Raw genomic sequence first — 23711 nt, 5'->3', positions numbered from 1 at the left:
AAGAACAGGCCTCCCTCCAACCCCTCTCCCCAAGGATACAGCAAGAGCAGAGGGCCTGAGGCAGGACTGTGCTTGACATATTGAAGGGGGCATCTGGAGGCTAGCATAGGTGAAACGGGCAAGCAAGGACAAGATGGTAGAAGATGAGGTCAAGAAGGTTGCCTTGTACCAGGTAGAGCCTTGTTCCCAGTGAATCAACATTTGGATTGTATTCTCTCATAGGAAGCAGCTGGATGATCTGAGCAGAAGAATGATATGAGTCTACCTGTGTTCTAAAGGACCACTGTGGCTGCTGTGTTAAAAAACCCCAATAGACAAGGCTGGAAGAAGGGAGACTGGTTAGGAGACCATGGAAGTGTCTAGGTGAATAAGACTCAAGGCTTGGGCTAGACTGACAGCAGTGCAAGCAAGAGAAGTAATATCGGGGTGTATTTTTTGGTGGACCTACTAGGCTTTGCTAATAGATTGGATGTGGATAGCAGATAAAGCACTAGGTTGCTGTTGTCGTTTATTCGCTCAGTCACGTCCAGCTCTTTGTGACCTCATGGACTATATATAGCCTGCCAGGCTCCTCTGTCCATGGGATCTTCCAGGCAAGAAACCTGGAGTGGGTTGCTATTTCTTTCTCCAGATTAGATGTGGACAGCAGATAAAGCACCCGGTATATAGTGTTATTCAGAACCTTTTGATCTGGGGGGCTACAGTGGAGGCATCCTCAAAACACAGATCTAGAAGGGTAAGACTACATCCAAGCATCAGCTTACAATCAGGACATAAAGGCTCAAAACTGAGATCTGCAGTGTCACCTTAACAAGACAGCCCAGTACTACTGCCAGCAAGATAAGACCAGACCTCAAAGGTTTTAATATAGCTAAAGAAGGGATATATCAGCCAAATGGGGGTTTTATACATGAAAACATACATAAAAAGGGAATTACAGAGGCAGAAGCTGACTGTACCTTTCCAAACACCATCCAGAGTATGGGAAGCCTTGCCAAGTGATGTCAGTTATTACGGTCCCATTGGCAAGGCCACCTCTATTGCAGGGATTGATACAGGGAACTGCAGCCAACGGACTTCGAGTATCCTCAGCTTTTGGCAAGATACGCCTCATTGTGGAGATGGATGCTGATGGCTTGGTAAGTATGGCAGGCGGTAAAAAGGGAAACCTGGCTATCACAGTCACAATAGAGTCCAGAAAATGACCATTAACAGGATAGAAGGCTCTAAGACAAAGGCAGACAAGTCAGAAAATCACTGTTCCTTGGCCCAGGTGAAGAATTGTGGTCAAACATAAAGTTCTCTCTTCTATAGAACCCCCAATCTCTATTACCACCTTTAAATTAAAGGGCAGTAATATTTGCCATGCATAGACATGCTTGGATAAAAAAGCACCATGATAAATTTTTTCAACCTTGGTGCTAAGTAGTGAAGAACTTGATGGATTATTTTCAACAGCTAAAATATCAACACTAAATTTTGTTAGCTCTTGCATAATTCAGTTTAAAAGAAAATTGTTCTTTGGAAATGGTATCCTACTGATTGACCCTAAAAAATACTTATTGTTTATTGCTGCATGAGATTTATCAGGTTTTGGAAACCCTACCATTCCATGTAAATAGATATTTCACAGGATTGATTACAACCCACAGACCCACCAATATTTTAACTATGTTGACCAAAAAATAACTCTAAAATAGATTACAGTCTGTTCAGTGCCCTCTTAAATAGAGGACATTGAAAATATTTCATCCTTTTCTTAATGAATCAGATTCATTACTACGAACATGAGCAATCATGAAGGCCTCAGAAACCACTAACCTCCAAAGAGTGACATATTCTTGAACTAAATGGTCCCTCTGAAAAATGAACTATTACAATAGTTTTCCTTTGGCCCCTCTCTATCAAAGAATTACTTTCTCTTTTGGCTACTGCCAGTATGTCTGACTTTTCCAGAAAGCTATCCACTGAATTTTATCCCCCTAAAATTGTTATGCTGAAATCCTAACACTCAGTGTGATGGCATTTGAACATGGGGCCTTTGGAAGGATAATAGGTTTAGATGAGGTCATAAGGATGGGCCCTTCATAATGGGATTAGTGTCCTTATAAGAAAACACTTCACTCAGTCGTGTCCAACTCTCTGCAACCCCATGGACTATAACCTGCTAGGCTCCTGGGGAATTCTTCAGGCAAGAATTCTCCAGACAAGAATACAAGAGTGGGTAGCTATTTCCTTCTCCAGCGGATCCTCCCGACCCAGGGATCAAACCTGGGTCCCTTGCATTGCAGGTGGATTCTTTACTGTCTGATCCACCAGAGAAGCCCCATAAGAAAACACACCAGAGACTTTACTTTCTCTCTCTCCTCGCATGCACACCCTGAGAAAAGGCCAATGAAAAGCTAACTCTCTGCAAGCCAGTAAGAGGGCTAGGAACCAAACTGGACTGTACCTTGATCTTTTTCTTCCAAGCTTCCAGAATTGAGAGGAATAAATGTCTTGCTTAGGTCACCCCATCTATTGTATTTTGTTATGGCAGCTCAAACTGACTAAAACACAATACAACCACATTTCCACTTCTGAGTCACTACTTCTAATCTGGACTTCCTTGGTGGTGCAGTGGCAAAGAACCCACCTGCCAGTGCAGGAGATGCAGGTTCCATCTTTGGGTCAGGAAGATCCCCTGGAGAAGGAAATGGAAACCCACTCCAGTATTCTTGCTTGGGAAATCCCATGGGCAGAGGAGCCTGGCAGCCTACAGTCCCTAGGATCACAAAAGAGTGAAACGTGACAAAGCAACAAAACAATAACAACAACACTTCTGATCTACTATGAACCACTTGACCAAAGTTTGCTTAAAGCAAAAGTTTGAATGTTATCCATGGAGGCTATTTCATTTGTTTTGACTGCTCAACTGTCTTCATCATCTACTCTCAAATTCCAAGTTAAATTTTGGCATTCCGAAGTTCAGTGTTTACATTTCTTTTCTAGGCTAATAGCTGAAAACTGGTTAATAAAGTTAAAAATCTGTACTGATAGTAATATATTATTTTTTTAAGGAAGGGGAAAATGTTTAATTGTCTCAAATCTGAGTTAAGAGAAGACTCTCAAAGCCCCTCTAAGTTCAGAGACATGTTCTCTTTGAGAAATCATGATGATATTCTTTCTGACTTTTAGCATTTTTGGTGTGAATGGATGAAAGATTTGGCAAGGGTGGAAGTGAGATGGAGAAGCAAATAGAAACTGTATATGTAGAATTTATATTGTCTTTAGGGATATAGTTAAGATGGTATTTTTAGACATGTGGGAGTTTGGGAGAATTGAGGGTAAGGGAGGACTGTTGCCAATGAAACTTCTGGAATAATAAAAGTAATTAGTATGCAGTTCACGTCAAACATATTATTACTGTGGTTGGGCGACAAGGTAAGCATAAACTGCAAAAGACTATTATTCTGAGAGTAAATAATGTAATTTCTGACCAATTTTAGCATTTGTTCTAGATAGGGAAAGCTACTAGTTTGCAGTAGGAGTTGGGACTCCCTTGAGTTGGTTTTTTCTGTTTTTTAGTAATTTAATAATGAGTGGTGAAGATGCTTAACAGAATGGGGACAAGGAATACTTGATGAGGAACCTTCTTAGGTGATAAGATTTTAAGATTATCAGTTGCTAACAAGGCCCTGGAGAAGAAAAAAATGTACTTTGCAAGTAATGACTTGTTATTTCATGTACATTTTATGCTGTGTATATATTATGATGACTCCTGGATATAAGAGAGGAAAGGAAATAGAGCTTAGTTATAAAGTAAATAAAGAAGAACATTGACTTATTTCAACTTCCACCTTGGATGCAGAGCCAGGTGCGTCAAGTGGGTACTACGTACAATGAATGTAAATATTTTCTAAGCCAGAGGCTAGGACTTTAGGAGTGGCAATTGAAAAATTAAAAATGAAAAAGCAAGAAAGAAAATTATGTGATTCTCTCTTGCCTGTGTTATAAGCACAGGGCCCTGTGTGGAAGTGCCATTAAGTGCCTACTATCTCTCCTCCAGCAAATTTTCTAACTTGGCCAAGCACAGTAGCTTAGACACAATGGGGCAGCTTAAATGTCTGTGCAAGAAACAGCTACATTTGTAAGTTTCCTAAGCAGTGTCACCTAAATTATTATAGCAGTCTCCTGTGAGATTTCATTACTCTTAATAATTTGTAGATAAGGAAGGCAGAACTCAAGAAGTTAAATGCTTTCCCAAGATCAAATAGTCAAGCAGGATCAAAGATGGGTCCCCAACTTAGATCTGACTCCAAATTCAAAGCTCTTTTCCCTGACTACACAGCAACCATATAAACCAAACAAGAGGCATGTGCATCCCCCAGCACTGGGCTTGACCACAGCCTGGCAACACAATAAAAATTAGCTCCAGAGTAACAATCCACATCCAAGGAACTGGTTTCACACTACACCGTCTAGCTCCCAGCTTATTTCCAATGCCTCAATCCACCCAAAATTACAATGACATTCTGGTTTAGAAAGAGCATTTCATCACGCACCCATCATGAACCCTCATTCACTGGAAAACTACGTAGCATTTACTCAAAAGTTCTTCGACTGTCATTCATCCCTCAGTTTTCAATCAGCTGTCTGTTGGTAGCATCTGAAATGACAGAGCTTGTTTGCAGTGAATGACAGGGTAATTTTCAGTGAAGCTCAAGTTTATGAACTTGAAGTTGCAGCATATGTGTAAAGTGAGATTGAAAACACCATCGCATCAGCTTTTCAGAGTTTAAAGATTCTTCAAAGCATAAAGAAGAATCACCAAGCTACTCATATGTGTCATTAGTTTAAATGGAAAATAATTTCAAATGCTACTTTTCCATGGAGATTTTGAACAAGAATTTTGTTTCCCAGAGATTTCTTATTTCAGCTCCACCTGGAGAATTTTTCTATCCTATTCTACCACACAATCTGACTTACCTCCATGAAAGATTCCAGGGGTCTCACTCTTCCTTGAGTTGCTTTGGCCTTGTGTAAATCATCAAGGTTGGCACTTAATCCATGTTCATCTGTCATTTCTTCACATGTACGTCATTGTTCCTGTCTTTTGTTCCTTCCCTGAGGATAAGGACTGCGTATTACATATTTCATACTGTAACAAAACCCTACAGACAGATAAAGTAACAGCACTAGGTCTTAAAAGTAGCAGGTATTACTATATGGAATTTAGAGGTAAATTTAGTGGTATCACTGATTACACAGTGGTAGAAGGGTTGAAAAGCCAAAAAACTGTAAGGCAGCCCACAAGTCAGCAACAGTTGGAAGTCCTATCACTGTTGGGGCCGGGGGGAGGGGGTGAGAGGGGGAGAGGCGGGGGAGGTGCAAACAATGGGAGGAGGTGTTACCACAGCCCAGAAGCCAGAGCCTTCCAGTAAGACGTGGAGCCATGCAGGAGACCCAGCTACTGCCAGAGACACCAAAGGAAGCAAAAGGAGGGGTAAGAAAACTCTGACTTCTCTGTCTTACTCTCACCCCCCAATTTCCTACCATGCCTTCTTTGAGTGCACCTACTTAGGGGCCAAAGAGTAAAAGAGAGTGTATCTGTGACACAAACCAGAATGAGAAAAGAATCAGAGAGTAAACAAGCAGCTTAAAGAAATAGGGATTAACAAATTCTTATGCTAGATACAGAAATCAGTTAATCCATAAGGAACCATCATTTATTACAACTTGAGTTTCCCTTTTAAAATGATTAGTATAAAAGACTACAGGATGAAAGGTTAAGATGTGTATAGAGTCGTCTTGCTTTTAGCAATGGGAGATCAGGAGATTTGGACCAATCTTCTTTCTGAGGATAACTAATGTACATACACACAATACATATACATATTCTGCTTGAAAGCACTGGATACTGAGCAAGATAGTAACGATCCAGTGTTTGGATTTTCCCTCTGATAGAATTTACTGACTCAGGAAGAGGCAGCCAAAGGGCTATGCAGTACTGTTCCGCAGCTTCATGGAGATAAAATCACAAATGTTGTAGTCTTAGGCTTGGTAAGAGAGTCTAAAACAAAAGTGTTAGTTGCTCAGTCATGTCCAACACTTTTCCCCTCATAGACTGTAGCCTGCCAGGCTCCTCTGTCTATGGAATTCTCCAGGCAAAAATACTGACGTGGATAGCCATTCCCTATTCCAGGGGATCTTCCTGACTCAGGGATCGAACCCAGGTCTCCTGCACTGCAGGTGGATTCTTTACCATCTGAGCCACCAAGCAAGCCCAAGAGAGTCTAAGTCACCCTAGCAGGGTAAACCAGAAGGAGACTGGCTCTTACAGCTATTTAAGTTGAGCTTTGAATCATCTTCATCCCCCAAATTGGATTAAGATGATTTCAAATTTAAGAGCTGCCAGCCATGTGGTAGAAGAAAACATAAGTCTTCCTCTAAGAAAGAACTTATCTTACACATCAAGTTATTTCTGCACATAATTTTTCGATACAGTTTCTGAAACCCAATAAAATAACAGCAAGAAGACAAGAACAAGAAACATAGAGCCAACAGATGATGGAAAGAGACTCACAGTAGATCCAGATATTAGACTTATCAGGCATGAATTTTAAGATAACTATAGTTGCTAAGTGATGATAACTGTTGAAATTGGGTGATGGATTTTTGTGGGTTCTCATATATTTTCCTCCACTTTACAGGATATATTGTGATATTTTTTTTCCATGATGAAAAGAAAAAGATTCTGTGAATCAATCCAAAGAGAATCCTAGTTGGCTCTTTTGTCATCACCACATCAGGAACACACTGAACACCACTGTCAAGGGAAACATCACATCCTCTTTCTGACATTCATCAAAGTTTGGTAAGTCATGAACAGCAATGAAATACTGAAAGTAGAAAGACAAAACTATATTTACTCTTTCAAGGAAATAAAAGGCCAGATTGTGAATTCAGCACAGAATAGCATTTACTTTTAAAGGACATTTCAAATTGAAGAACAACTAAGTAGAAATTCTAGAAATGAAAAATACAATAGCCAAAGTGAAGACCTCAGTGGCTCAGTTTAGAGCAATTTATGCACAACTGAAATCAGACTTGAACAAAAACTAGTGACATAAGAAAAATACTTAAAGAGGCAAAAAGTTGGAAAATATTTTTCAAATAGGGTAGGAAAATATTGAGAAGCTCTAATATACTTCTGGAATCCTAGAGAGAAAGGAAAGCAATAAATGAGTCAAAAACAACATATTAAGAAACAGTGGCTAAGAATTTTCCCAAATGATGAAAAACAATAAATTGAGGATTCAAGAAGTCCTACAAATTCCAAATAGGGTATAGAAGTCCTCACATAGGCTTTACTAGCCAAACCACAGTAAAACTGCTGAAAACCAAAAACAAAGAGATATTTTAAATGCAGTTAGTGTAGGTGGCTCATGTAGGAGACCCAGTTCAATCCCTGGATCAGGAAGATCCCCTGGAGAAGGGAATGGCAACCCACTCCAGTATTCTTGCCTGGAGAATTCTATGAACAGAGGAGCCTGGTCAGCTATAGTGCATGGGGTTGCAAAGAGTTGGACAGGGCTGAGCAACTAACGCTTCCACTTTCAGGGTACAAAGAAAACTGCTTTTAAAGAAGCAGTGAGACCAACAACCATCTTCTCAAAACATGAAAATGAATACCAAGTGAAATTTCTTCAAGGTAGGTGCCTTTTGGTGCTTCCCAGGTGGCGCAGTTGGTAAAGAATCCACCATGCAGAAGACATGTTCAATCCCTGGGTTAGGAAGATCCCCTGGAGAAGGCAATGGCAACCCACTCCAGGATTCTTGTCTGGAAAATCCCATGACAGAGGAGCCTGGTGGGCCACAGTCCATGGGGTTGCAAAGAGTCGGACATGACTGAGCACACACGTAGTATAGGCGCCTTTTGAGAGGAAAAAGGAATGACTGGGAAGAGACAAGAGGAGGCCCTAAGGGCTGCTGTTGATATTTTACTTCTTGACCTTGATGTGCTTACAGATATTTACTCCATGATTAATCACTGAACTATATATTTTTATGGTTAGTGTAGTTTTCTGAATGTTTATCATAGTTCATAATATGTTTAAAAAGCAGGTTGTGGTTGAAAGAACTCTAATTATTAAATAATCATGTAATAACTGTCAGGCTGTGCTTAGCTCTTTTGGAAAGCAAGCTATATTGTACAGTAAAATTTTAGGCTACAGAAGGAGAATCCCAAATATTTGAGATAAAAAAGTTCTATGAAGCCAAGGTGTGTAACTGAAACCAGTCTATCCTCTTCTTTCTTGTTTGTGATCCTGAAGAAGCCTGACTGTAAAGACCAAATACATATGCTAATCACAAACAGTCATATCAACAATATGTTAAATACGCTTTCAAAGTGCTTAGTGGAAACCTTTGAAAGCCATTTGCCTCCAAACCCTTAACCATACACCATCCGCTGCTTTTATTATTTGTCAAGTTTTGCATTACTGAATTTAATAAACAAAGGGGCCAGACTAGGTCTTCTATAATTATTTCATCATTAATCACGCCATCTTTGATCATTGACTTTTCTCTACAATAAAATATGTAAGCCATCAAAATTATAGGATGGAAATATATTGATGACATTCGCTCTAGATGTGGTAAGCTGCATCCATGCTGCCTCTCATACTCCTCAGGGTTGCCATGAAAATGTAAAGAGAAGTTAATTGCACATAGTAAGAGTTTTAATTGACGGGTACCTGACCATTACAGCAATTTCCACTTCCAGAAGCATCCTAGCTGACATTGTTATAGATTAACATAACTGAAAAAAGTGGGACTAATTGGAGCAATTAATTAAAAATACACAATTAGCTTCCGCAGCAGAGATATTTTTTCAGTTTTCACCCTCATTGCTTGAGGCCTGTGAGGATTGTACGGAGTCTTACTACATGGGGGTTGTCTGTGCTGATAATTAAAGAGGAGAGACTTGGAAAGAGGGGGGAAACAGAGGGGACAACTCACAGGCCAACCAGGTGATGGAGTCTGGCCAGTTTCCCTCGGGATGAGCCAAGAGTAGAGCAAAGGTCGGGAGCCTGAATGAGAACACAAGGTGGTGTCTAAATAAGAGCCCCAGAAACTGAGGGGTTTCATTCTCTTACCAGTTCCTCTGTCTGAAAAGAAGGAAGGTAACTAGCGCTTGTCTGTCTACTTCCTAAGGATATGGAGCAGAGTCAGGGACGACTTCAGTATTGCCAGGAAAAGAACACTGCCCCTTTGCCCTTCACCCTCACTGCCATCCAGCCTGAGGTTGGAGCACCTCAAAGTTTGGCAGCTGGTTCCTAGAATAAAATCTGATTTCTCTGGTTCCATGTTGGAGTGATAAGAAGGATTCAGCACATTTCTAGAAGGATGTGAAGAATCAAGAAAAGGAGATATTCTCATCCACTCACATCCTGGTCTCACAGCAAACTGACCTAGCTCTCACCTGAAACATGCAGAGAATGTGCCAATGAGCCTGAGCTACAGGGTATATCACAGAAATTTCTTTTCTATACTTAAAGTCAAGATGTCAGGGTGAAGCTTGCACCACAAAGGAAGCTGAAAGTGAATGAGTAAAGAGTAAAGATTCTTATTGGTCAAAGTCTGAGAAAGGTCACTACATGATGTCACGAGTCCATCCACAGAGGACCTGCCCAGGTTTTCCTTGGCACCCTTTTCCTGGGCACTCTGCTAGGAAGTATCATCCTACATAGGCTCGGTTCTTCCCATGATCTACTCTGTTCCAGAGAGATGGAGCTAGAATCCCAGTGACAGTCTATGTAAAGAGGACACTCCAGTGAGCAAGTGATATGACTTAGGCTCCAAAGAGAGCTCTTTGTCACAGCTGTTTTCATGCTCTGGTACATGTCACATCTGAAAAAGAAGATGAACTTGATGATTCTTGGTTACAAATAAACCAGGTCACTGTTTCAGCATTTTAGTTCAAGCACAGGATTGTAGATACATGTTTTTCTATGATACTTCCACAGACTGAAGATGACAAGTGTAGTGGCAAAATACTGACCAGTTCCATAAATTCCTACATATTTAATAGAAACAAATAGTGAATGCTAGAAAACAATGCAAAACCATTCTAAAAGTCACTTAGCTAAAAATTTGAATAGGTAATGCTAGTGATGATTATATAGAGGAAAAGGTAAAATTTACCTCTATTTTCCCTCTTGATTCAACACTTAGCTATTGTAGCAATGTTGATACATTTCTCTTTAACCTCAAATATATTTGCATTTTCTTTGCCATCCTCTGGCTGAACACACATAAATCATAGCTACTTGTGCTTGGTAAATATGTTCATCACACAGGCAATCAAAAATTTATGATGCTTCAGTAACTGATGAAAAAATGCCAAAACATTTTAATTGCTTTATATACCCATGGCTTCAAGCTCACTCTAACAAAACCAATTAAGGCACTGGCATAACATTTGGCGGCAGAGAACAAATAGATGTAACCTCAAATTACATTCATTACCAAAACTGTTTCCGTTGTTAAGGATGAGAAAAATTGTGTTGAATTAGAATATTATAGATGATAGTTAGACCAAGAGGTACCAATAGGCTGCTTAGAGATCAGCCTCCCCACCTTACCAGAATTGTAAAAACAAAAACAAAAACCTCAGAAATTCACAAGAAAGAAAATGAAAAAGGAAGCAAATAACTATTATTATTAATATATGTCTGTGGGCCCAAAATCAAAGGCAAAAGTGTGTAGAAGTTGGTATAGACAATAACTTCTCATTTTTTTTTCTATTTGAATTCAGCCTAAATAGCTTTAGACAAAAGTAAACTGACATACCAGTACAGGCAGGAACATAATCAGAGACAGATAATAAGAAGCAGTGACTTTCCCCAGTTCTTGGCCCAAGAACTGACCCCAACCTGACCACTGCCCAAGGAAGAAGAGAATTAAAGGGATATAACAAACTAGCTCGGCCTTGCCCTGTTTAGGAATGGTCTTGGACTTGAAAATTCAGCTCTTATACAGAAAAAAATAGGAAATAACAAGCGACAATCAATGGCTTAATGTGATACTAGGAAAGTATCATTTGGGTGAATCAGGAAAGCTCTCAGCTGAGAGTAACAGAAAACCCATCTAACACCGACTCAACTAAGAGCATGTTTAGCCCTCAGCAAAAGTCTGGATGCAGGCAATGGTTAGTGTCAGTCCGCCAGCTAAAAGACAGCAGAGCCATGTTGGCTATTCTCTCAGTCTTTCTCTCGGCTCTCTTACCTCATGGTTGCAAAATGGCCTTCAAAATCTAGGCATCATATCTGAATTCAAGGCTAGAAGTAAGGGAAAGGGGTTTCAGGATCACTACACTTTTATTTGGAAAGTGCAATTCTTCCCCAAAGCTGCCAGCAGAATCTTGTTTACGTGTAATTGGACAAAACTATGTCCTATGGTCACTCTTGGCTGTGAAAGAGTATGAAAAAGTTAAGTATTGGGATGTGGGGGAGGGACTTCTCTTTCTTCCAGAGAAAGAGTGAGTTGTGGGGCCAGAGGCAAGACAGAAATGAGGAAATAAAAGCCTTTAAGGACATAAGGTAACCATCTGGCATCAGATTTTCAGGTTACATCATTAGAAGCGAGGAGGAAATACTCCCTTCTGTACTTCTCACACACAGGAAAACATTTCACCAAAGAGCAGACTCTCTCACGCCAGCTTACCCTAACAGGATGAGCGTCAATAGTTTCCCTAGACTAACAACTAAAAGGGCCCAGACATGCCTGGAGCATCATAAAACCTGGCAGGTCAAACTATGCACAGGCCTTCTGTAGTAGTTCTACCAAATTATGTACAGTCTTCTTTAGTTCAGGCCTTCCGGAGTATTTCTATCACATATAGTCTTCTTCTGTATTTTTATCTACCAAATCACAAATAAGATGGGGAAATGATGGTTACCCCAAGATAAGGACAATGTATGACCTGGTGCAGAAAATGCCAAAATAAATGACATACTTGACAAACAACTCAATAGTGGTTAGAACGGCAAAACAATTAACACGTGCTACTTCTGAAGCAGCCTCAGAGGTAGAAAGTTTAGAGATGAAATAGGAAAAAGGAGAAAAAGCCCTGCAAAAGTTTTCTAAAAACTAATTGGTAAGATGGAAGGAACAGGGGGAACTATTCTGGTGCAGAGATGACCTCATTTTTTCCCCCAAGTATGTGCAAATCCACTTGGGGCAGAATATTTTGGCCAGACTCTAATTTCACAGTATGTTTTTCAAACTAATGAGGCAAACATATATCACTTAGATCCTAATGTGCTGTGATAGCAGAGAGCTTTGAAGCATTTTTCATTTGCTCATTAGCAAAGTGGTTATGAACCCTTTCTATCAACTAGATGCACTGAGAAGCTTTTAAACTTATATTCGCATTGGTCCTCCAACTCCCCAGAAATTCTGATTTCATTGGCTCAGGGTAGAGCTCAGGTGCAGCCTGTTTTATGTTTGTTTGTTATTTAAAACTCTTGCATGGATTCCAAAGTAAAAGCCAGAGTTGAGAAAAATTGGATTAAAAATAATACTCAATGGCATTGAGGGTACAGTCAGAACATATAAAAACACTAATGAGTGAAAATTAGTATCATCTGTCTGACATGCAAATCAACAATAAGTTAGATGCCTAAACTAATTGATTCCCTTTCTAAGAATATATCCTAAAGAAATGGGCAAAGAATCAAAGATTAATATACTAAAATGTTCACTGCCACATTAGTTATTATCAACTGTCTCCAACAATGAATACAATTGAATTACCTGACTCATTTGTTAAAATGTTTTCAAAGAAAAAACTTCCAAAGTGTTAACAGTGGTCTCATAATGGGATTATATCCATAATAATCATTTTTAATAGTTTTATGCATTTTCTCAAATCTATATACACATGCTAATTTTAAAATAAAAAAAAAAACCAAAAAACATTTCTTTCCAAAGTCTTTGGTTTCAGTATTTGTGGGACCTTCATTTGGCTGGAAAAATCTGATTACTGCCATATTCACTGCGTACAGGGCTTTTAGTTTGAAGTAAAACTTAGGTTTCCATCATTAAATGATCAGATCAAATAAGCTGTAGAGAAATATTCAAAATACCTTTTAGAGAAAACTTTCATAGCTTCTTTATAAAATTAGCTCTATTTCATGAAAAGTATAATTTAATTTTCAAAAATATAATTTTAAAGGACTATAGCTACATGCAGTCAGTAGGTATAATGAAATTAGCCCAAATTTTCTAAAACATTGTTGCCAAAGATGTTATTCTCCTAGGAGAAATTTAACCAGAAATGTTTTTGAATATGTTAAATATACAGGATAATCCATAATAGATTAAGCAGCACAGGAAAGCTGTGGATATTCATTTATAAAGGTGTTTGTTCCTGCAGAACTGGACACTCCGCTTTCTCTCCTTACTCTGTACTTCTCATTTTGTCCCCATGATCCTTTCCCCCAAAAAGAAAGGTAGTTCCCTGCCCCTCTGAACTCAAACATTTACAATATTTACACTTGCTTTATTTAGTTTTGCTTCATGGAAACTCACGGCTGGGCCAAGCACACTGCAGCATTGGTTTCCAATTTCACATTCCCCAGGAAAAAACAGCTGGCTCAATGTCATGGTTATTGAGTTAATTGCTGTTTTGATGACTTAGGGTAATGACTTGCATAAGCCCCTAATTTAAACCTTCAGAAAATGTGCACAAGCTCTGCTGGGTATAGACAAGAGTCCAGTCTGAGTCACCAAGCTACAGAGAAAGATGGCTGCTGCCACACCGGCTGGGGAGGGAGGAAGAGAATCTGGCCACGCTGTTAGCACTCAGGGGTGAGGACCACTGGCTATTTGTTTAGCAGCCATAGGTAAGGAAAAGGGCTCTTTCTCAGTAGTTTGGGAGAGTCCAGTGTGACTACTGTTCAGGTCATGAGGCTTGAATTTGCTAGAGGAAGGAACACCTAGAGGATGGTTACCTCTAGACACACAGAGGAATATCACTGGGATTATGCTCAGCCAATGATGCACAAAAGGAGACAAACTAAAAGCCGGTATGGTTAGAGTCTCCATTTGTTAAAGGCAAAGAAAATGGGCTGTAGACTGCAACCTAAGCAGGCCCAGCAAAGGAGTTGAGTGTAAATGAACTCAGAAAAACCTATAAAGTAGGTGGTTGGAAAAAAAAGAAAATAAAATAGGTGGTTGGATGTGGGTACTTTCCACCTGCTGTACGCTATGTGCTGAGCTGCTCTGCAGGGCCCACCCAGGTCCTATCTTTGCTTTCACACACATTGTGAGTTAATTTCTACTAGCTCCAAAATAGTAAAGGCAAGGCTGGCTGACAACATCCCAAGTGCTGACCCTCCTTGGGTCTGTCTTACATTTTGGATGGAGAGGAGAGAGGGTATGGGGAAATTCAGGAAAAACACTGGTTGAGCCTGGCAGGACAAGCAGATCCTTCATCCCCAAGACCCCAACAGCAGCTTCTATGAAGGGACCTAAGGCAGCTCCATTTCTCTGTCATCTTCTAGGGGGTGAGGGTAATGAAGACAGAAACTGTAATAGAACTAAAGGGAACTTAGAGGTCACATGAGACTCACTTAAATTTCAATGAACAAATCAAGACAGCATGTCTTCTCTGAAAAGTCACTGGTGATTCCTTTAACCTTCATAAATACTGTACCCCATCTCAACTCTGCCAGAACCCTAGAACTTCAGAGGGATCTAAGACTGCAATCCTTGAAAGAATACCCATAACCATATTATTATCACAATGAGTGAACATTTATTATGTTCCAGGTACTGTATTAAAACTTGAAGTTGAGTATGTCATCCTCATTGTCTCCACTATCAATGATTCCCAGATACAGAAACAACCTTAGAAAGTGGAAGGTTTTAACCCTGATGACACAGAAAGAATGGGGATCCAAGATTAATCCCAGGCAGCCCCATGACAGAACCACTCACTGTAGGAGGTGGGGGTGGGGGCAGGTAAAGAAGCGGTAGCAGAGGTGAGTCAGTCACACCTGAGTGCTGACACTATACCAGCCTCTTTGCTAAGCACCTGTCACCCACTTCTGCTATTACAACATCTTAAAGATAAGCTTGTTTCATCAACTCCTATCTTACACATAAGAAAACTGAAGTTCAGAGGGGTTAGATGATTTCTCTCTGTTCCTCCCAGAGAAATAAATGCTGGAACTAGCATTAGAATCCAGACAGCCAGATTCCCCAGTGTTTTTGGACCCAATATTTTTGCAGCTACCAGGAAGAAAAGCTCACTGAGAGGTCTGGCTGGTAATTTGAATCTTGAACATATTCTAATCTCTAGGAGGATAAGGAAAGTTTCATTTTGTGTTGGCTGAGGTTTTCTGTTATTTGATTTCTTTTTCTTAAAAAGCATGAAAAAGGGACAGTTATGAGGGTCTTCCAACACTGTAACTCCACCTTAAATAGAGATGGAATAACAGCACAGAGAAAAAGTCAATCAATCATTCTTCCTCCTGGACCACAAGTTTAATCACGAGGGGGATGTAAGACCAAAGACCACTAAAAATAGTACATGTAAATTAAAGAGGGTTGTTCTTGAGTACCATTATCTTTTTCATAGACGCAACATTAAAAAAATTTCTTCACAGTAAATACAAACTACAGCGTGAGACCTGAATTCAGATGCTTGTTGGAGTCTATTACACACAGTATTATTTCCCTGGTATTTGATGAAAGTGAGAAAGGATGATGAACATTTTGGCAGGCTTTATACTGGGCTGATCAATATTGTCCATTTCCCCATTTATATGCTCCTACAACTCACCAGGCGAGAGGACAAGTTAACCAGATATGGCAGGAGAGAAAGGGTCAAGCAGAACCCATAAGTCAGGGCAAAAAGAGAAGGGAAAAATTAATGGAAAGAAGCTGGAGGAAGAAGAGAGGGTTAGAGAAACACAGCAACAAGCTCACAAAATAGCCTTTGAAGTGACCAGTACACATATAATGAAGGTGGCAGAGTGAGTGAGAGAGCACCTTAAAGGAAATCAGTCCTGATGCTGAAGCTCCAATATTCTGGCCATCTGATGTGAAGAACTGACTCATTGGAAAAGACTCTGAAGCTGGGCAAGATTGAAGGCAGGAGGAGAAGGGGGCAACAGGACGAGATGGTTGGATGGCATCACCGGCTCGATGGGCATGAGTTTGAGCAGGCTCTGGGAGATGGTGATGGACAGGGAAGCCTGGCGCGCTGCTGTCCATGGGGCTGCAACAAATTGGACATGACTGAGTGGCTGAACTGACTGAACTGATCCACCCCACACCAGCCCAGCGTTGTCTGTGTGTCTCCACATGACTGGTAACAACCCCAGAAGTTTCAGGTCCCAGACACACCACAAAGAGGAGACCCAGAAAGGAACTTTGAAACTCTAGTCAGTTTCAACATCCAAGACCTGTCTCAGTACGCCAAGCCTTAGCTTGGGCTCCAGGCTCCCTGACACTGCTGGGTTTGAGTGCCTTGCTTACTGGGTCCCCACTTTCCCTAAAGACTTGAAAGTTGGCAGTAATGGAAGAAAGGTGTGAAGATCTCAGGATAAAGTCAAGTCTTAGGTGGATTACCAGCAAATACCTGTCTCCTGGCATGCTCTGGTGGGCTAGGATGGGGAACTGTATCAGAGCCCATTGCTAAGTTTCTTCAACTAAATTAACCAGAGCTTGGGGACAGATTTAAGAGTATCAAGGCCAAACCATCACACAACCATGGAATCAGGAAACACCCACAAGGTCAGTGTTAGAAACGTGGACATCAGAATCCATAAAAAGCCAAGAGAGTAATGAAGAATGAGATCAGGAATGGTGAAGACTCAAGTCAGGCTTCCTAGAAAGAAAAGGTAAAAGGTGGACAGTCACCAAGGATCTAGGTGTTTGTACAGATGGGAGAAGAGACACAAAGAACTCCAGCAAGAGCGTCTCCTATGCCTTCAAAGGACCTGCTACACCTGTTCAAGTCTCTTACAGTTGATTCTTCCTCATGAATGTATCCCCAGGGGCCCCTCAATCTGCTTGCTTTCCCATACTTTCTGGATGACAATGGATGTTTCTTAAATTTGCTTCTGGGCTACCCACCACCCCCATCTACATATAATAAACTAATAACCCACAAATCAACAGGATGACCTTCTGTGAAGCTCCAGTTGACACAGCTATGCAGACAAAGAAGAGCCATCAGATGAGCCTGTGGCCTCATGAGATACACACTTGATAAGATATCCCTAGGAAGGGCAAGAAAGAATATGACACCAAGGCATCAAAAAGGACTTTGTTTCATTTGGAGTTTGAAATGTTAATTAGAAGTTTTACATGTTGGAAATAAGTTGTTATATGATGTTCAGTGCTTTTCAATATTTTTTTAATGAATCAAAATAAAAAACAAAAAATTATGAGAGGAAGGGCGGATTGCGGGATAGACGGGGGAGGAGCAGGGCTGGAGGGGAAGGAGAGGAAAGGTGGAGATCGGATGGGAGTGAGAGGGAAAGAAGAAACAGTCCTGTGAGGCTCTGTGCAGCTGAGTGAACAGAGGGGTCAGCTGACACTGAAGCCAAGCTGCACTGAGGTCCTTTCAGATATCCAAACAAAAGGAAGAATGAAGAAGTTTTAGAAGCCATGAACACACGGACATTCTTAGAATCCAAAGAAGGACCCAGAGAAGTCTCAGAAACAGTATAACCTGAGGCTCCAAAGGAAAGAAGAGAATTATGGTCAACAGGTAAATTTCATCAATGTTCTCAGAATTTCAGGGACCTGGTAACAATATGAAACTCCCATCAAACGCTTTCAATTCATTTGTCAAGTCTAGCAAGGCAGTGTTTTTCTGGTTTAGAACAGAAGCTCAGGAGAAAACAGAATTCACTTTGCAGTTAAATTCTGAACCAATCTGTCAGGAAATGGACCTTTTCTATGATGGAGCCCCTGGACCACATTTACATTTCTGAAACAGAAATATGAGCAGTAAACATACCACCTGGGGACCGTCTACCTCCTATGCTAGAAGCACAGAAATCCATTCCCTCTTGTGTTAAGAAAGAAAACTGAACGGTTTTTTCTCTCATAAGACTTGAAATATTCAAAACTAGCAGCTTATCAAATTTTCAGTGTTAGAGAGAAGAAAAAATTTCAAACATGTATTGATTGTTTCCTCTCATTAACTGAATCCTGGTAATGGCAGAGAATTCATAACTAACTGCCGGCCAAATACATCCTCTCATTAACTCCTGCCACTTAATTATGTCAATTGAAAGGTTCTAATTTTATTATGTCTTTTCAGATACTTAAATTCATTTATTGGGAAAGGAAGAATTTAGAAGGTTCAAGTCACATTTGGTTAAATTTCCTCAGAAGAAATCATCTTTTAGTACAAAAGGGATTGTCTGAGACAATCGACTGGTAGATTCCTGCCCTGACTTTTTAAGGCTGTCAGAGAACAAAGCAACCACCCTACACTGGGTCTGATTTCTATAAGCCACATTTGATAGGAAGAAAAAAGCTTAGCCTCCTCACTTGACAGTCACACTCTGGTTCGGGGAGAAGGTAAAATCCAACCACAGCATCTGGCTAGCAGAAAACTACCTCAATGTAAGAAAATGCATTTATGTATCCCTTCCTGGAACAGAAGGCGATTCAGAGTTGCAGAGGAAAAAAGTGGCACATTTCAAAGCCTTACCATAAAGGGATAAGGAAATCTATACAAGGTCAACAACGAAATATCTGAACCTAGAGGTCATTCAAGATATGAGTCCAGTGCATTGCGATTGTTTTCAGGCATCAGAAACAGTTTGTTTCTGGGACGGAGAAACACAAAATTGAACAAAATGAGCAATACATTACTGGGAAGTGTTTGTATATGGGGACTAGTTTAAATGTAAACACCACTAACTCTATAATCAAGAATGAATTGCCCCTCCTTCAAAAAAAAATAGAAAAATTCTTGACCATAAGAAATGGGACTGTCAGGAGAGCTACTTTAAAAGAGGAAAAAATCTCCCAAATAGTATCACTCTGGTCTCTTTACTGACCACCAATCCATTTAAATAGCCTCTTTTCCTAATTTTCCCAAAGTGGTATTTTCTCACAGCATGTGGATATATGACACTTCATGGAAGGCCTGGAACCATGGTAGGAATCATATCAGAGCCCCCAACATTCTCCAGTAATATAAAATACAATCACTTATTTTATGCCACTCAAATTTAAAAAAATGATATAAAACTATATGCAAATTCTGATTTTGTTAACATTAACCATGGTGGATGGGGTGGATGGGGAAGGGGGGACATGCAAAACTGCTTAATAGCAGTTATCTTAAGGTAATAAAATTATCACTCATTTTTTTTCCTTCCCCCAAATTATCTACATCTTCTCTGATGTAGTTGCCCTTCAACATGCAAAAGTAGACAGGCTTCTCTTCTGGCTCCCATACCTTTGGGTTTCCTTTTTATATTTATAAAAGAATGTCATCTCTGGCCCAGCTCTCTGAAGTCTGTGTCTCTGCACTTTCCTATCTGCAAAAAACTGCCTTTCAGTTACTCATCCAAGATGACCTCCAACTCTTTGCTGCTCAATATTTTGCAAAAGTTCATTTGCAAATACATAGTATAAATGGAGAATTGCCTGAAGACTCTTTCTTTTCCTTTCTAGAAGTATACTGTGGCAAAATGCCAGCCATGAGGGATGTTCTATAAAGCAGTCCCATATAATTCAGTGGCAGTCACTGAGGGCATTTGAGGAAATTGATCACCAGAGCTCAAAATATCCTCTTTATTTGTACCTCTGAGAACACTTAATTCTGTTCTCAGTGCCAGGGATAATTGAGCTTCTAAGAAACTTTTTAAAAAAATCATGTAACCAAATTAGACTTTCCTCTTTGCTCTGGTTGCTGGGATGCCCAGAGCCAAATTTTCACCCCACAGGCACACATATTCTACACTGAACTTTGCTTTCTTTCTCGTTGTCCTTAGTCCTCATTATATTTTATATTCTTACCTTTTTTAGTTATTTTTGGCTCTACTGGGTCTTTGTTGCTGTGTGTGGGCTTTCTCTAGTTGCAGCAGCTGGAGGCTGTTCTTCGCTGCAGTGCGCGGGCTTCTCATCGTGGCGGCTTTGCTTGCTGCAGAGGACAGGCTCTAGGCACACAGGCTTCAGTACGCAGCTCAGGGGCTTAGTAGCTGCTGTGCATGGGCTCAGTTGCTCCGCTGCACGTGGGATCTTTCTCAGACCAAGGATCAAACCCACGTCTCCTCCATTGGCAGGTGGACTCTTAACCACTGGACCACCAGGGAAAACCTATTCTCATTTTTTAACTGTCTTAAAGTCTTTATGAAACAAGAGAGTTATAAGAAAAGGACTTGACTTAATGTTATAAAGAAAAATGAATTTGAAAAAGGGTCTGTGGCCTGATGGAAGCATACGATCAAAACTTCCTTTCACTCTTCAGTGAAGAAGACAGTCACAGCCTCTTCTTTGGCAAAACAACACTGATAAAGGAAAAGAACACTTCTCCAACCTTCAGTGTTTTCTCTAAGAATCCTGGGCTGTTTTCCATAAGAAAGCTGGATCTCTTTAAGAATTTCTGAGCTAGCAAAATGTTTTCATAAAATACATCCCAACAGTTTTTCTCAGTGATTTGTCCCAGGGAAATGTGTGTGCATGAGAGGACCTGGCTGTTTGTTTTGCACCAACACAAGCACACATTAATATTCACTTTGAAGGGAAACAGTATTGATAAGGAAGAATCCCGTGAATTTCTGTCCTAGGCCTTTTCCAGAGTAGTAATTGGTTCTAACTCTGCTTAGCTAGGGACAAGTCAACATGAGATGGCAAACCTGTAATTCCAAGGCAGCCACTGCATATACCTCCAACAGTACAAAGATTATTGTATAAATGATCATAATGTTCTGGGTAGTCCCTTGGGATTCAGCATGAAGCATTAAGCAGAAATTTCCTTATGTATTAAGGGTAAGAGGGAAGATGCTTGCTTTCATATTTCAAACATTCCATGCAATATGAACCAGAGTTGCCTTGCTTACCCCCTAAATTACTTTCAAGAAAGATTCCCATCACTTTTTCTATAGAAATGGAGCTCTACCTCATCCTGTTCTATGCAACCTCAGCTGTGATGAATGCTTTTCCACACAAAAAGAAGTCCTCAAAGGATGACTGCATGACCATAAGCAGCAATACAGATTAATGGATGCTATGTGCCTGAAATCCTGCAAAGCTTTTTACTAGAAGATCTCATTACTCTTCACCACCAACCTTCAAGACAGGTCTATGCCCATTTTTATGCTGAGACTCAGGCTGCTAAGTACTTTGTCCAGGGTCACACAGTTACCAGATGACTGAAACAGGATTAAAACTCAGATCTAACTCCCAAGTTCAGGCCCTTAAACATGAGTTGATTGGGACTCCAGGTGTCCAGAAGAGCAGAATGTCTACATTCTCTTTCCAGTACCTGCCCACTCCAGTGGATCTAAGAACTTCCCAGGCATTTCCTCATAAACAAGGGGTCTGTTCATCCGGCTTGCTCCTAGGTAACCCCTAGAACCAGAACTCCAGTGTCTCCTTTGACCCCAGAAGACCATAACAGCTTCCAACAGAAGATGCTCGTTTTATAAAACAAAGGCTGGAAACCTGGTGCTATGGACTTCTTATTTGCATCACCCCAAACTTCATACACTGAAGCCCAGGAGGTAAGATCTTTGCAGATAATCAAGTTTAAATTTGGTCATGAGGGTGGAGCCGCCACGATGGCACTAGGGTCCTTGTAAGAAGAGAAAGAGAAGGACTTTCCTGGTGGTCCAGTAGTTAAGAACCCACCTTGCAAGGGATGTGGGTTCAATCCCGGTAGGGGAGCTAACATTCCACATGCCATGCAGCAACTAAGCCTGTGTGCCCAACTGGAGAGCCTATGTGCTGCAGCGAAGACTGACATGGCCCAACGAGCCCTCCCCCTGCCATGTGAGGACACAGAGAAGGTAAGCCAGGAAGAGAGGCGCTAAATCAGCAGGCAGCTTTATCTTGGCCTGCCCAGCTTCTAGGACTTTGAGAAACAAATTTCTGTTATTTAGGCCACCCAGTTTGGGGTACTTTGTTATGGCAGCTTAAGCTAATAGACCTGGGGTCCCATGAAGTGCAGTAAAGTCTTCCATTGGCTATCAGTGCCTTCACTGGAAAGCCTGGTCACTTCCAATTGTCTCTAGAACAGTGAAGGTAAGCTAGACCTCTACCCTAGTGCTTCTCAATAAGAATGGCATGACCTCCAGAGGGTATCTTAAAATTAGAAGGGCACATTTTGGTTGTCACAATGACTGAAGTTATGTTACCAGCTTTTAGTGGGCAGGGCCAGGGATTCTAGACATCCTGCAAAGCAGGTAATACCTCTTACTCATCAAGAACTATGACCTACATGATGCAAACACCCAAAAATACTCCACCAACCATAAAAGTTTTCTCCCTTGTTTATAATTATCGGAGCTTAGATTCTGTTTTATGTATAAGCACACAAGGTCTTGGCAAGGTTTTAACTTATACTGAAATCTCCAGGAATGCAGCTATCATGTCCAGTAAACAGAAAATTATTGGGTGTGTTTGGAACATCACCAGTTGTGCATCACTATTTCAGAAAATCATATCACTGAGAGCAAAGCCACTTGTAATATGGCAGTCTTTAACCCACTGTACCTGTACCAGTTGGTGTATATGGCCACTTTGCTCACAAAGATTCCACACATATAATATCTGACTTTGTATTGCATCTTCTGGTATAGTTTGGCCATACTGCTTTATTACAAATTGGTGTCCATTTTTTCTTTATATTATACTTAGGATATTATGATGATTATTTTTTGCAGATTATAAGTGTGTATATGCTGACTAAGGTCTGTCTAGTCAAGGCTATGGTATTTCCTGTGGTCATGTATGGATGTGAGAGTTGGACTGGGAAGAAAGCTGAGCACCAAAGAATTAATGCTTTTGAACTGTGGTGTTGGAGAAGACTCTTGAGACTTCTTGGACTGCAAGGAGATCCAACCAGTCCATTCTGAAGGAGATCAGTCCTGGGATTTCTTTGGAAGGAATGATGCTAAAGCTGAAACTCCAGTACTTTGGCCACCTCATGCAAAGACATGACTCATTGGAAAGGACTCTGATGCTGGGAGGGATTAGGGGCAGGAGGAGAAGGGGACGACAGAGGATGAGAGGGCTGGATGGCATCACGGACTCGATGGACATGAGTCTGAGTGAACTCTGGGAGTTGGTGATGGACAGGGAGGCCTGGCGTGCTGCGATTCATGGGGTCGCAAAGAGTCGGACACGACTGAGTGACTGAACTGAACTGAACTGATGCTATCATCTATGACTTTCATTTCAAGATAGAGAAGGAATGTTTTAAGATATTTCTTATTAGAGAGGAAAACTGATAGCACTCAGTTTTAACGAACACTCCTCTTCCACCAAGCAGAGCAATATGGACCTTCAGATAAAAAGGAGGGTTCCCTACTCAGAGTTATCTTGGCTAAGGGCTCCACATGCCAAATGTGACTTGGGCTCGCAACGGCCATCTTTCTAGATTGACCCAGCTGGGCCATTTGCTCCAGGCCAAACCCTTTGCTTTTGGAACAAGGCAACATCCAGCACCTTGGCTCACATCC

General features: G+C 40.7%; 1 long non-coding RNA gene across 1 annotated transcript in view; it reads right to left on the bottom strand.

Moving 5' to 3' along the window:
* LOC128052173 (uncharacterized) overlaps positions 1-23711 on the bottom strand; it is a 56538-nt gene that overhangs the window by 7021 nt on the left and 25806 nt on the right. The window contains exon 3 of the long non-coding RNA XR_008199809.1: positions 4969-5106. This is a non-coding gene — a long non-coding RNA (uncharacterized LOC128052173). The remainder of the gene's footprint in view (positions 1-4968; positions 5107-23711) is intronic.

This window comes from Budorcas taxicolor, chromosome 8 (genome assembly GCF_023091745.1).
Source record: "Budorcas taxicolor isolate Tak-1 chromosome 8, Takin1.1, whole genome shotgun sequence".
Taxonomy (NCBI): domain Eukaryota; kingdom Metazoa; phylum Chordata; class Mammalia; order Artiodactyla; family Bovidae; genus Budorcas; species Budorcas taxicolor.
This window is presented reverse-complemented; position numbering and strand designations above follow the sequence as displayed.